Here is a 13,388-nt window from a genome sequence, read left to right as displayed (position 1 = left end):
TTTTTTTATGTCAGGATGACTTAAATGCAAATATCGTCTATGACCCATATAACACATTTTGCGTCCATTTGACAAGCGACGGGCCCTTGTGTTGGTGCAACAAATTGGACAAGCTTGGTAACCTTTTGTTCTTAAACCTGATAGGTTACCATATGCTGGAAAATCATTAACAGTCCATAACAACACCGCTTTCAAATTAAACACTTCTTTTTTAAAACCATCATATGCCTCAACACCATTTTCATACAACTCTTTCAAATCATCAATTAATGGTGCCAAGTAAACATCGATATCATGTCCTGGTTGTTTTGGGCCCGAAATCATTAATGAAAGCATCATGAACTTCCTTTTCATCACCAACCAAGGAGGAAGATTGTACATAACCAGGAAGACAGGCCATGAACTATGCCTACTACTAAGAGATCTATGCGGGTTTACTCCATCAGCAGCTAAACCAAGACGAAGATGTCTTGGTTCATTTTTGAATTCTGGATTGATATAATCTACCTTCTTCCAGGCCTGTGAATCTGCAGGATGCCGGAGTTTACCATCTTTCACTCGTCCAGTCTCGTGCCATATTAAGTTCTTAGAGTGTTCTGCACTTCGATATAATCGCTTCAGCCGCGAAATCAAAGGTAAGTACCAAAGCACTTTCTGAGGAATAAGTTTCCTAATCTCTTTACTTTTGTTAGGTTTGTACCGTGATAAACCACATTCTGGGCAAGCGTCCATGTCTGCATACTCCTTACGATATAAAATACAATCATTCGGACATGCATGAATCTTCTCATACTTCAACCCTATCAAACTTAATGTTTTCTTTACTTCATATGTAGACTCCGGAAAACAATTTTCTAGCGGCAAAATCTCCTTGAAAGCAGCTAAAAATTGACTGAAACACTTATCACTAACTCCATTTTCTGCTTTTATGTTATAAAATTTAACCATTGTGGGCAATCTTAGTTTATTGCAACCACTGAACAATTGTCTGTCTGCATCTCTAACCATACTATCAAATTTTTCTGGATTATGAAAAAACTCTTCTTGTGCTTCATCAAGCAATTCTATAGGATGATCATCAAAATCATTACTCTCAAAATCATCTACACCTCGCCTACCTAATGGATATGGGTCATCATTTAATAATTCTCCATGCCAATACCATTTACTATAACTCATATCAAATCCCCGAAAAAATACATGATCCTTTATCATGGTAATATTCCCCTTTACTCCATTACCACAATCGATACAAGGACAACGAATTTTTTGTGGATCACTACAATTCTTTAGGCAAAACTCTAAAAATTTGTTGAATCCATCTTGAAATTGTGATGTTTCTCTCCTCTCAAGCATCCATGATTTATCCATACTAATAACAATATTCAATTCCTAATAAGTTAGAAAAAAAACTTATATTAGGTTCTAGTCTTATAAATTTTTTAAAAAATTCGGCAGAGTATCCTCTGTTTCTATAGCATACCGTAATTTCATAATTACCTATAAAATCAATACAAACAAACACAATAATCAAGCATATATGAATCCATCATTATTAGGTTCTAGTCTTATAAATTTTTTTAAAAATTCGGCAGAGTATCCTCTGTTTCTATAGCATACCGTAATTTAAAAATTACCTATAAAACCATTTAAAACAAACACAATAATCAAGCATAGATGAATCTATCATTATTAGGTTCTAGTCTTATAATTTTTTTTAAAAATTCGGCAGAGTATCCTCTGTTTCTATAGCATACTGCAATTTCAAAATTTCCTATAAAAACAACACAAACAAACAAAATAATCAAGCATAAATCAATCCATCCTTATATCACCACAGCACGCAAATTTCCCAGAGCCTACTTCACTAATTTTCAAACATAACTTTCACTAAATCTAATATGCATGATTACATTAGTCTTATCTTTATACATAAATCTTATAGTAATATAAATACAAAAAATAACTAACCTTCAATATTAATCTTCAATGCACCCGAAATGAACAACAAAGTTCACCACTCAATCAACGACCCTACTAAAACATTACATAATTAGTAAACTACATAATTAATTATCAAATCAATAAATAAAAAAAATCAAACTAGTTAATGAAACTAATGAACAACACTTTGATCATCTTCAAGTTATTTTTTTTCAAATATTTAAAAAACAAATTTATCTATTGTAAAAATTTCTAAAACTAACTAATATGCATATATATATTTATAATAAACCTAATTTTTATCACATTATTTAAACTAACAAAATAAACAAATAATTATAAAAATTAATAAAATATTAATTATATTAATTTTAAATTCGGAATAATAAAAAAAATTAAAAAAACATAGAAAATTAAAAAATTATCATCAAAACCACATTTTAGTAATCTATACCTGTTTTGAAGCTCAAAATCCCCTTGCAATGTCAAAAATCCGGTCAAAATCCGGCAAGAAACACCACTTTCAAATGGAGAAAAAACCCACGGCCAAATGCCTTTTTTTCTCTAAAAAACAAAAAAAAAAAGATTTTTGGACTATATTTCGGTTTAAAGGGTAGAAATATTGTAAGAAATAAAGAAAAAACAAAAAAAAAAAGGCTTGGAGAATCAAAATGGGTGTTGGCTCACGGTGGTTAATGGAGGTTTTGGGGGTTTCTTTTTGCACAGAGGGTAGAGAGGTTTTGAGAAGATGACCGTTCGGGTCTAGGGAAGGGACTTATAAAGCACTTTTAACTTCGGTTTTTGGTAAAAACCGAAGTAGAAAGTGGACTTTCCACTTCGGTTTTTACCAAAAAACCGAAGTTAAAGGTCCTTAAGTCATACCCCTTGGAGACTTTTAACTTCGGTTTTTTGGTAAAAACCGAAGTGGAAGGTACACTTTCTACTTCGGTTTTTACCTAAAAACCGAAGTTAAAAGTGCACAAGGGCCGCGTTTGGTTTGGCCAGTTTTTTGCATTTTTACTATCTCTAAACATAATATAAGGGCTTGTGCAAACAAACACGGCCCTCTCCACTATGAATTTTTCACTTCGTTTTTTTTAAAAAGCGAAGTAGAAAGTAATTTTTTTCAGAGCGCCAATTTGAAAAGCGAAGTAAAAGAGTTTGAAAAGGTTTTTACTTCGCTTTTTTTGTATGCTCACTATAAAAACCGAAGTAAAAACCTATATTTCTAGTAGTGGCACTACATATCCACATAATAATGTGGTCTCAATCATTTATCACATATAATAACATTTATGACCTCAACGGGCCAAAATTACAAATATGCCCTTATAAGCTATAAAGGGCCCACATACATATCTAATACTCATAAATATGCATATAATATATCCATATAATCATATTAAGCATGCATGCCACATATTCACACATTTAACCAATTATGCCCTCTCAGCACACTAATCAAGGCCCTAAGCCTTATTAGCGATTTTGGGTCATTACAGGTTTGGAGGAGTATTAAACAATCCTGCATAGTAGATTCAACAATGGAAGCCGAATACATAGCGACTTGTGAAGCGGCTAAGGAAGCTGTTTGGTTGAGAAAGTTATAAACTGATTTGGAAGTAGTTCAAGATATGGATAAGCCACTAATCCTATACTGTGACAACAGTGGAGCAGTAGTTAAGTCCAAGGAACCAAGAAGCCAAAAGAGAGGAAAACATATAGAAAGGAAATACCATCTGTTAGAGAGATTGTACACTGAGGTGATGTGACTATTATGAAGATAACACCAGAACAAAACCTGGATGACCCATTTACCAAGACACTTCGTGCAAAGTTGTAATGACCCACTAATCTAGACTAATTGGACCATTATCGAAACTATACATAAAACTTACATTTTTACGAAAATACCATAATTTATTGAGTAACTTGCAAAATAAGAGTTATTTACAAATAAACAGAATACTAAGAAGGATTTTGGGATCCCATTGTCTTTAAAACAAAACAAGATTTAAAATAAAAGACATTTCATAATAATGCGGAAAATACACATAAAAACCATAAAAACATAAAAGGAGACTATATCCTCGAATCGAATAACGCTCGGCCCCTTGACTCCATTCATCATCGATACACATTCTCCAAGCGTCACGAATCTTTCCGCCTCTAAACTTATTTTCCTGCACATAAACAGAAAGGAGTGAGCCTAATGCCCAGTAAGGAAAATCTAACACAAAGTCACATACATAATTTCATAAGAAAACATAAAGACTTAACATAATACATATAACATACACTTATTATAATGGCCATTATTACTTGGGGTCCCATAGACTAAACAAGCATATGCCCATGGGGTTAATGGGGTCCTACTAGCTAAGTAGGTCATATGCCCATAACCCATTTGGGGTCTTGTTAGTCATATGGGTCATATGCCCAAGCCTACAAACATACACATATACATATCATAACACTTTTAATAACATAAACATATATATAACATAAGCACATAACATATTAATTCTAGCCTATTTTCCTTACCAAAGTTACCGGGATAAAATGGACTGAGTTAGGACTTTTGGAACACTCCTAAAACCACAATGAACAAGGGTGAGTCTAAAGAAAGGAGATGAAATGAAAGAGAATAGGAAGACTAAACCATTAAACGAAAATATGCTTACCACCACTTAAGTGCTTAAGAACTTGGATTCCCTAACCAAAAATAAGAATAAGGTTAGGGGACTGAGTAGAAGGTTTTGAGAAAAGAAATAACATAGAATACAGAAAGGACTAGAGTTTTGGGTTTACCTCAAAGATTGCAAGATCAATCTAACCTCCACCGAAATACTATAGAACTCACTTCCCAAGTGTTTGATAAGCTTATGATGTTTAAGCTTATAGTTTTTCCCCAAACCAAGTGTTTACACTCTCACACTCACTTAACACTAGCAGCCTCTGAACTTAGAGCAAATGGTGAATAATGGCTGGGTACTAGGTCCTATTTATAGAGTTTGGGAATGAAAATATCTTGATTTTACTTGAATAAAAATAATGGCTTTTTAAGTGAAAATCATTTGAATAATCGTTCAGCAGAGGCTGAAGACTCGTTCAGAAGATGCTGGACTGTTGAAGGCGTTTGAATGGCTGAAGGGAAAAGAATTCAAATGAATTTGAAAACATGCTGGTGGAGGCGATATATCGCCCCCTATAGGCGATATATCGCCTGGACCTTTGTTCCCGAGGCGACCGTGCATCGATTCGTGTTTTCCGTATCTACGTGCTGCGACATATCGCCCCCTATAGCTGCGATATATCGGCATACGCAGAATATTTAAACACGAATTTACACATTTTTAGCTAAGTTTGAATGGACTAAACAGCCTTGACTAAGCCCTCAACGTGCTCAAAGCTGATGACTGACCCTATACATTCAAACTTTTACCCTTATTTAATTTAATCCTCAAAAATACTTAATCCTTAATTACCATTCAAAACATGTGCTTAAAATCCTATTGGTTGATGTCTAAACCTTATAATATACTAATATAATCCTTAATATCAGTCACATTAATCAAACCTTAGGTTATACTTAATATTCTTAAACTATAGGTTAAACTTAGAAAATCTATAAGTACTACTATGAGTGTCCAAATAACTCCCGGTCTGAACCAAAAATCCAAAGTAACAATGATAACAGTAAACATACTATAATACTACTAAACAATTAGCTAAGTAAAGTTCTTGGACTCTACAAAAGTTGTTTATGGGTAATGTGTGAAACATGAGATTAAGGGAGATGCCGGACTTGCTTTGAGGGCAAGTGGGAGATTGTTAGGATTAATACCCTAAAAGTATGTAAAGACATTTTATTGAATTAAATAAAAAGAACAATTTTATTATATTTGAATATTATAATTATTGTGTGAATTAATTATATGATAATACCAAGAAAATTGCTTATTCATTAATGAGAATATGTTCTTGTATTAGTACGAGAGAATTAAGATCATATATAATGAATAAAATAGTCAATAACATATTAAAGTAAGGAATCTTTAATGAATGGTTACTAGTGCGATTTACTAAGCATATGAGATGAAAGTGATCTAGATTCGAATTAATAATGTGGATAGACATATTAGTAAAGGTGATGTATATAATAGAGATTATATATAACATGACTGATAAGAATTAATTTGTAGTGCACCAAAATTTTTTTTGATTATTTAAATTTTTGTGATTTATTTGATTTAAATGTTAAGTGTGATGAATTGTTTTATTTAAGTGTTGTTATTTTATTTGGTTGATTATTTGTTTTATTTGATTGTGTGTTATTTTATTTAATTGTTAGAAATGTTTGGGTTAATTAATTTAATAAGTGAATAATTGTGTAACATGTTATTTTACTATTAGTGTTACATTTTAATTAAGTGTGACAATTGAGGTAATTATGTGAGCTATGGTGGAATGCACTAAGGTGCATGATAGATAGTAATGCACCCTAGTGATTTAGTGTGTGTTAGTGCATGGTAGCATGGTGCACATGTGTAGATTTTCTACACATTTTATGTTTCCTTATTTTAGATTTTATTTGGGTTAATTTATTTATAAAAAAAAGAAAAGAAAAGAAAAGGGAAATAGGGAGTTGGGCGTGTGACCTAGTGGGAAAGGAATAATTTCCTTAAGATGGTAAAAATCAAAAATTGAAGACCATAATCATTTGGGGATAGGCATGATCATATTTTTACTCCTTTATATCTTTTTAAAATAAAGAGAAATTAAGAAAAATAAAAGGGAAATGGAAACTTACCTTATTGTGTTAGGGGAGACTTTATGGGAGGATTTGTGATAAAGGGGCTATGAAAGGAGAGAAGAGCGATTGCTCTTGTGTGTGTGGCTGCCGTGACCTAGAGAGAGAGAGAGAGTGGCGTGTAGAGAGAGAGAGAGAGAGAGAGGAAGAAAGAAAGAAAGGAAGAAGGAAGGAGAAGGTGAGGAGGAACCCCTCCTAGAGTATGTCTTCTTGTTTTCTCTTTTGCATAATCTCTTTATTTGATAATATGATATTGATTTGTGTTATTTTCTTGTGTGTGTTTGGGTTCTTCCTTCTCCTCATGGTGGTTTTCCAATAAAAACCCTAGGCTTGAACAAGGGTGTGGAGTTTGGGTATTGATCTTTTGTGTACTTGATTTTACAATCAAGAGAGGTAATGGCCTTTTCTTAGCCCTTATATTGTTTTTGGTGGATTGTATATGAGGTTTTGTTAATGGTGCTAATGGTTGATTTTGGTAGGATTGATGTATAGGATTTGGATTTTGTGAGAGTATGATTTGTGTTTAAGGGTTGTGATGTTGATTTTGCTATGCATAAAAAAATTGTAATAATCTATGAATACTTGTATGGTGATTTCGGCCTAGGCACACCCAAGGGTGTTCTTGATATGTTGTGTGATTTACAATATATTAGATCCATGTTTTAGGACCTATGTTATATGGGTAAGAGAATAAATGGCAATCTTGATATCTTGATCATGAAATTTTGTTAGATGCATGTTATATTTTGAATGATTAAATTATAAGATGCATGAAAATAATGATAGAAACATGCTAGGTTAATATAAGGCATATGTGAATATGGTGCTTATAAATTACTATATGTTATTTTATTAATAGTGTTTTGTTGGTTTTCATGGAATTGCAACAAATGGTTTTTAAAAGGATTCATGTGAATATGTTAGTGATATTAGAATCATGCATATTATAAGAGTATAATGAGATTTTAAGCATGAATGATTTTATGTAATTTTTGAGACAAAAGTTGAGTTTTATAAAGAATTAAGCTTGCTGTTTTTTTTGAAAATAATTGGGTAAAAGTTGATAAAAAGATGAGTTGCATGCATAAATAATGTTCTTGATGAATATGTTAATTTTTATGAAATTAAAAGAGGATTTTAAGTCTCATGTTATGATATTTTACTCAATTAATTTCCTACAGAATTTTTATTGAATTTTGAGAAAATATGGGTTTATAAAATTGAATATGGTGATTTTTAATGATAATAATAGTTGCTGGAATTTTGTAATAAAATATGAAGTAAGTTTCACTAAAAATGAATTTGAGTAATTTTTTTGGAATAAATTATTTTTCCTAAGTTATGGTAATATTGAAAAATGATATTTTAATGGTATAAATGCATATTTTGTTAAATAATGATTTTTCTTTATTTTGATTGAGAAAAATATTTAGACTCTATTTATTTGTGATTTTTGAATAAAATAAATGGTGGCTGAAAGTTTGTTTTAAAAAGGTTAACAATTATTATTAAATTGTCACATATGGATTTTTACTACTTAAAAACTAAGTCTTAAATAAATTAAATCAAAATGTATTTTTCCACACTTAAAATATATTTTTCACATCATTTTTGTAACACAATGACAAAATATATTTTTTCTAAAGAAACATATTAAAATAGGTATTTTAATTAAATCCAAGCTTGTTGGGAAATTCTTGGTAAATTAATATTTATTTAATGAAAATGTCACATATTTTATTTTGAGCTAAAATAAAATAAATTTATAAAATAAAATAAAGTTTTGAGAAATTTAATCAACTTAGAAATTTTAAGAAAAACAAAGCATGTAATATGTCTATTGATTTTAAAATAATAAAAGAAATGTAGAATTATCATTTTTGAAAACGTCTTTATTACGCAATGTTCCCATGTATGCATGTTACATGCAAATCAACTTTTACGTCCAAAATCATGATTATTATTCAACTATGTGATTTTTATAAAACAATCATGTTAGTAAAATGGGTAGAACGAGCATTATTATTTTTGGCGATAATTGCATGTTTAGTGTAACTGTTATCATGAGTGCATGGGCCATGCACACATGAGTTGTATGGAAGGGCAAAATAGTAATTTTATGAACCTAAGAAACGTTATTTTGATTATGATATAGGCTCGTTGAAAGATTGTGAAATTCTTAGCTTGGACCTGAGGTAAGGAAGTTAGATAGATTTTATGATTTTATGCTATGAATGGTAATGTTGTTACATGAATGAACTGTTATGAAATTATGAATGCCTTAATGTGATGATCTGTTGAATGTGATATGTGTATGGATGTTAGATACATCAAACAGAATACGATGTTAGATACATCAAACAGAATACGATGTTAGATACATCAAATAGATTTCGATGTCAGATACATCGAACGAGTTACTAAGGACATTGAGACGTGACTCCTAGGGCGGACGCGCCGAGGTTATTCAAGGACTAGTGATCTCCTGTTTACCTCATAGGGTGACATGGACAACTAGCGTTCCATGCTCATCATGAATGCTGTATGTTTGTGATATGATGATATGTCACATTTATGTTATGATATGATGATATGTCACATTTATGTTATGATATGATGATATGTCACATTTATGTTATGATATGATGATATGTCATGTTTATGTTATGATATGATGATATGTCACATTTATGTTATGATATGATGAAACGTTACGTTTACGTTATGATGTGATGAAATGTTACGATTATGTTATGATATACCATGATGTTTTAGATGAACGTTAGTGTTTGGTTGTTTGTTGTTTTCTTACTTGCTTATTTGTTTGTACTTCCTTACTGGGCTTTTAGCTCACCCCCCTTACTTTCCTTCCAGGTAGCAAATAGGTTTTCTCTATGGCACGCGTGGTGACGTGAGGAGTTCTTTCATCATGGGGTGTATGGCGTGGGGCAATCCTATGGACGATAAAACGATCAACGTAGAACGCCATTTAAATTATGTTTTGTTTTTAAGAGATTTTCCTAAATTATCAGTGGGACTCTGTTATTTAAATTATTTGGTTTTCTTTGAACTTTGCATAAAAACCTATGTTTTATTTTAAACTTATGGCGCCAACTTGCATGATTTTAAATAAGTCCCCCTGAGACTTTAATAATGGATGGTATTCATTTATAAACTATGTTATGCGAATGTTTTGTAAGTATTAGTCTAGGGCGTTCTTTACATAATTATCTTTTCAAACTTGTTGTTTGACATAAAGATTTGATTCTTATCATAATATATGATCATTTGTAGATCAGTCTAAATCCTGAGTATTCATGAACTCTTGTTTGTGTTTATTGGATCTTTTGATTCACTCGTTAAGGTTTCTTAGTATAATGAGGCTAATGACTTTTGTTTTGGAGATTCAATATCATGAATAGCTGGTGTTGACCACGATTTTGGCCAACGACGAGTAGACGTCAAAATGACAGTAAGCATTGAATAGAAAATAACGACACAAATAATTTTATAGTGGTTCAGCCCCAACTTATTGGTTATAGCCTAATCCACTTAGAGTTGTGATATATTTAACCTATACTTAAGATTAGATGAACCTTGGTCAACTGAGTTTCTCAAGTATCAGTAGGAAAATACAGTGTTTCTCTCTCTAAGCTCTCTCAGAAAATGCCCCAAGAATCCCCTAAATGACAGTCTACAATTCTCAAAAGCAAAGAGTTCCTTTTTCGTTCAAAAGACCAGATCCCTATAATGATGCCATGAGCTCTTTATTTATAGGCTCATGGATCGTACATGAGAAATATCCCCTTTGACAGGGTCCTTGGTTGTTTCAACACCTTTAATTAACGAATAATAAAAAAATTCAAATTACAACGGTATAGCTATTATTCCGGGATGCGTGAGATATTCTTGCGACAATTGCAAACGACTCGGGTTGAAACTGTTACTGAGTTACTTAGATGGTAACTTCTTAGAACCAACTCCATCCCCGAAGTAACTGGTCGGCCAAGACAACGCCAAAAATATCATCGGTTGGCATAGGCAGGCATCTCTCGTCGGCATAGGCAAAGCACACCTCTGGTTGGTATAGGCAAAGCACACCTCTAGCACACCTCTGGTCAATATAGGCAAAGCACACCTCTAGCAAACCTCTGGTCGATATAGGCAAAGCACTCCTCTAGCACACCTCTGGTTGATATAGGCAAAGTACTACTCTAGCACACCTCTGGTTGGCATGGAACACTATTGGTTGGGCATGGCACATCTCTGGTCGGGCATGACCAGCTAAATCTATTTCCTGACCAATAATATCACAACTCCGCAGGTCAACATCCAACCTTTGCACTTCTTTAGTCAACACATTTATTGACCCTTAATGTGTCATTTACTGACCATGCATTGCCACTTGTCCATCCAATTGCCATGTCATTGAATGATATTTTGGGGATAACATTTGCCCCCCAAGTTTATTATATGATTTTCTCATATGATAAACTCTTTCTCTAGCTTGTAGTTATTCACGTGATCCAAAAGCTTATCCTCGGTCAATATCTTTCACTTTTGAAGTAAACCCACGATTGATCTTTCCCTTTAGCCCATCAAACTTGTTTCTTTTACCATTCCTAAGCGATCAGATTTCTGTTGGCCCTCAGAACCCTTGTAGCTCCTCAGTAATGCTACTCCTCGGACATGCTCCAAGCTCATCAGACACGCGGCTACTCGGATGCCCAACCAGTAGCTCTTCGGATGCACCAGCTTCTCGGATGCCCAGCCAACAGCTCCTCGGACGCACGGCTACTCAGATGCCCAACTAGAACCTCCTCAGATGCACGAATACTCAGATGCCTGCCTCCTCGGAGGCACTCGTAGCTGCTCCTCGGATGCACCAGCCTTTGGACGCTCACGGACCCGCTCAGGCACTTGCCGCTTCGGATGCACCATCCTTCGGACGCGTGCGGACCCACTCGGGCACCTACCTCCTCGGATGCGCACCTGTCAGCAGTTCCTCCGCACGACTCTTAGATATGCACAGATCTGCTCAGTTACACGGAGCTCCTTGGCATGCACCAGGCTTCGAATGCGCGCAGAATCGCTCGGGCATCTGCCTCCTCGAACGAGCATCAGCCTTCAGATGCGCGCGGACCCGCTCGGGCACCTGCCTTCGGATCCTTGGTGTGGCCCTCGAGCCACTGGATACATGGCCCTCCTAGCCCCTTAACCATGCGGCACAGCCACTCGGGCATGCACCGCACATCCCCTTGGGCACAGAACTTCCCTAAATATTTTCTTTGGGGAAGATTGGCTCATTTCCTCAGATAAATTATTTTTCACAAAGTAGTGTATATATTTTTTGTTTTCATTCGTTCATTCTCTGTTTTTTTTACTCCAGGAACTCATCACCGTTAGTCATGCTCAACACCGAGTAGCCGACTATAAGGAGCTGGTCAATTGGTGGAAGCCCAGGCAAATATTGAAAGTTTGACTAAGTCTGAGAAAGATCTCCAAGAAAAGACTGCGCAGGCTAAGAAAACAATTGTTGACTGAGATAGATCGTTGAAGGAGTTGGTTGATGAGAACAACAAGCAAGTCCAGGCCAATAAGACATTGACCGACCAGCTCAAGGAGAAGACTCAAGAAGGACCGACCAGAGGAGGTCTTGGATGTTGACGATGGTGTTAACCAGTCAGGGACTAGTTTACCCGACTTGTTGACACTCTTAGCTGACCTGAGAGCTTCCTATCCATCAACAAAGTTTCGTACTCAACCAATGAAACATGCTCAACCGACCAAGGAAGCTGTATCTACTCTCCCAACCAGGAAAACTTTATACCTGACTAGCTGAACCTTGTATCTGGCTAGTAGTGTACTATTTTTTCGTATACTTTTGTGAAGAAAACTGATGCTTAGCAGCTTTGATATTTTTCTCGTAAGGCCGAGCTGTTGGCATTTATACTTTACTTTACTTTGTTAACTTGAAACATTCTAAGTCTTTTTAGACTTAAAACATTATAAGTTTTTTGTGAATAGTAAAGTCACTCTAATGTATGCCTTATATTTTCGCATGAGTACTTAGTTTTCTAACTTAGAAATTCTAAACATTTCATAAGTCCCTACTAAGTATACTTTCTCACACTTTTATTGCTCTAACATGTTATGAGCATAATATTTATTGTCACACGAATATTTGCTTCTAACTTGAAATTTTGAAAAATTCCAAGTTACTTAAGCTTTGTCAAACAAGTTAGCTTAATGGCCTTTTTTTACTTCAAAAATTAACAAGTCAGCCTAAAAACACATATCTTAACTCGTGTTCTTATTGCCTGCGTTAAATTATATACCAGTATACCCCATATGCCCCCCAAGTGATCAGGGGTTGAAAGATCCTTGGTCACTTACTACTTGACCGAATATGTTCGAGCAGTTAATTACTCGTGAAACACAAAGAATATATGGAAATATTCGAGCAGTTGAACACTACTTGAACGTATTGACCAGTTGAACACTGTTCAATTTTATCGACCAGTTGAACACTGTACGGATAATTAACGCACATGCACATTTGTAGCAAGAATCGACCACGCTGCGCGTAGTCTCTTTTATTACTCGTAAATTAAAAAAAAGGACAAAACGT

This window comes from Humulus lupulus, chromosome 1 (genome assembly GCF_963169125.1).
Source record: "Humulus lupulus chromosome 1, drHumLupu1.1, whole genome shotgun sequence".
Classification (NCBI taxonomy): domain Eukaryota; kingdom Viridiplantae; phylum Streptophyta; class Magnoliopsida; order Rosales; family Cannabaceae; genus Humulus; species Humulus lupulus.
Note: the sequence above shows the minus strand (reverse complement) of the source record.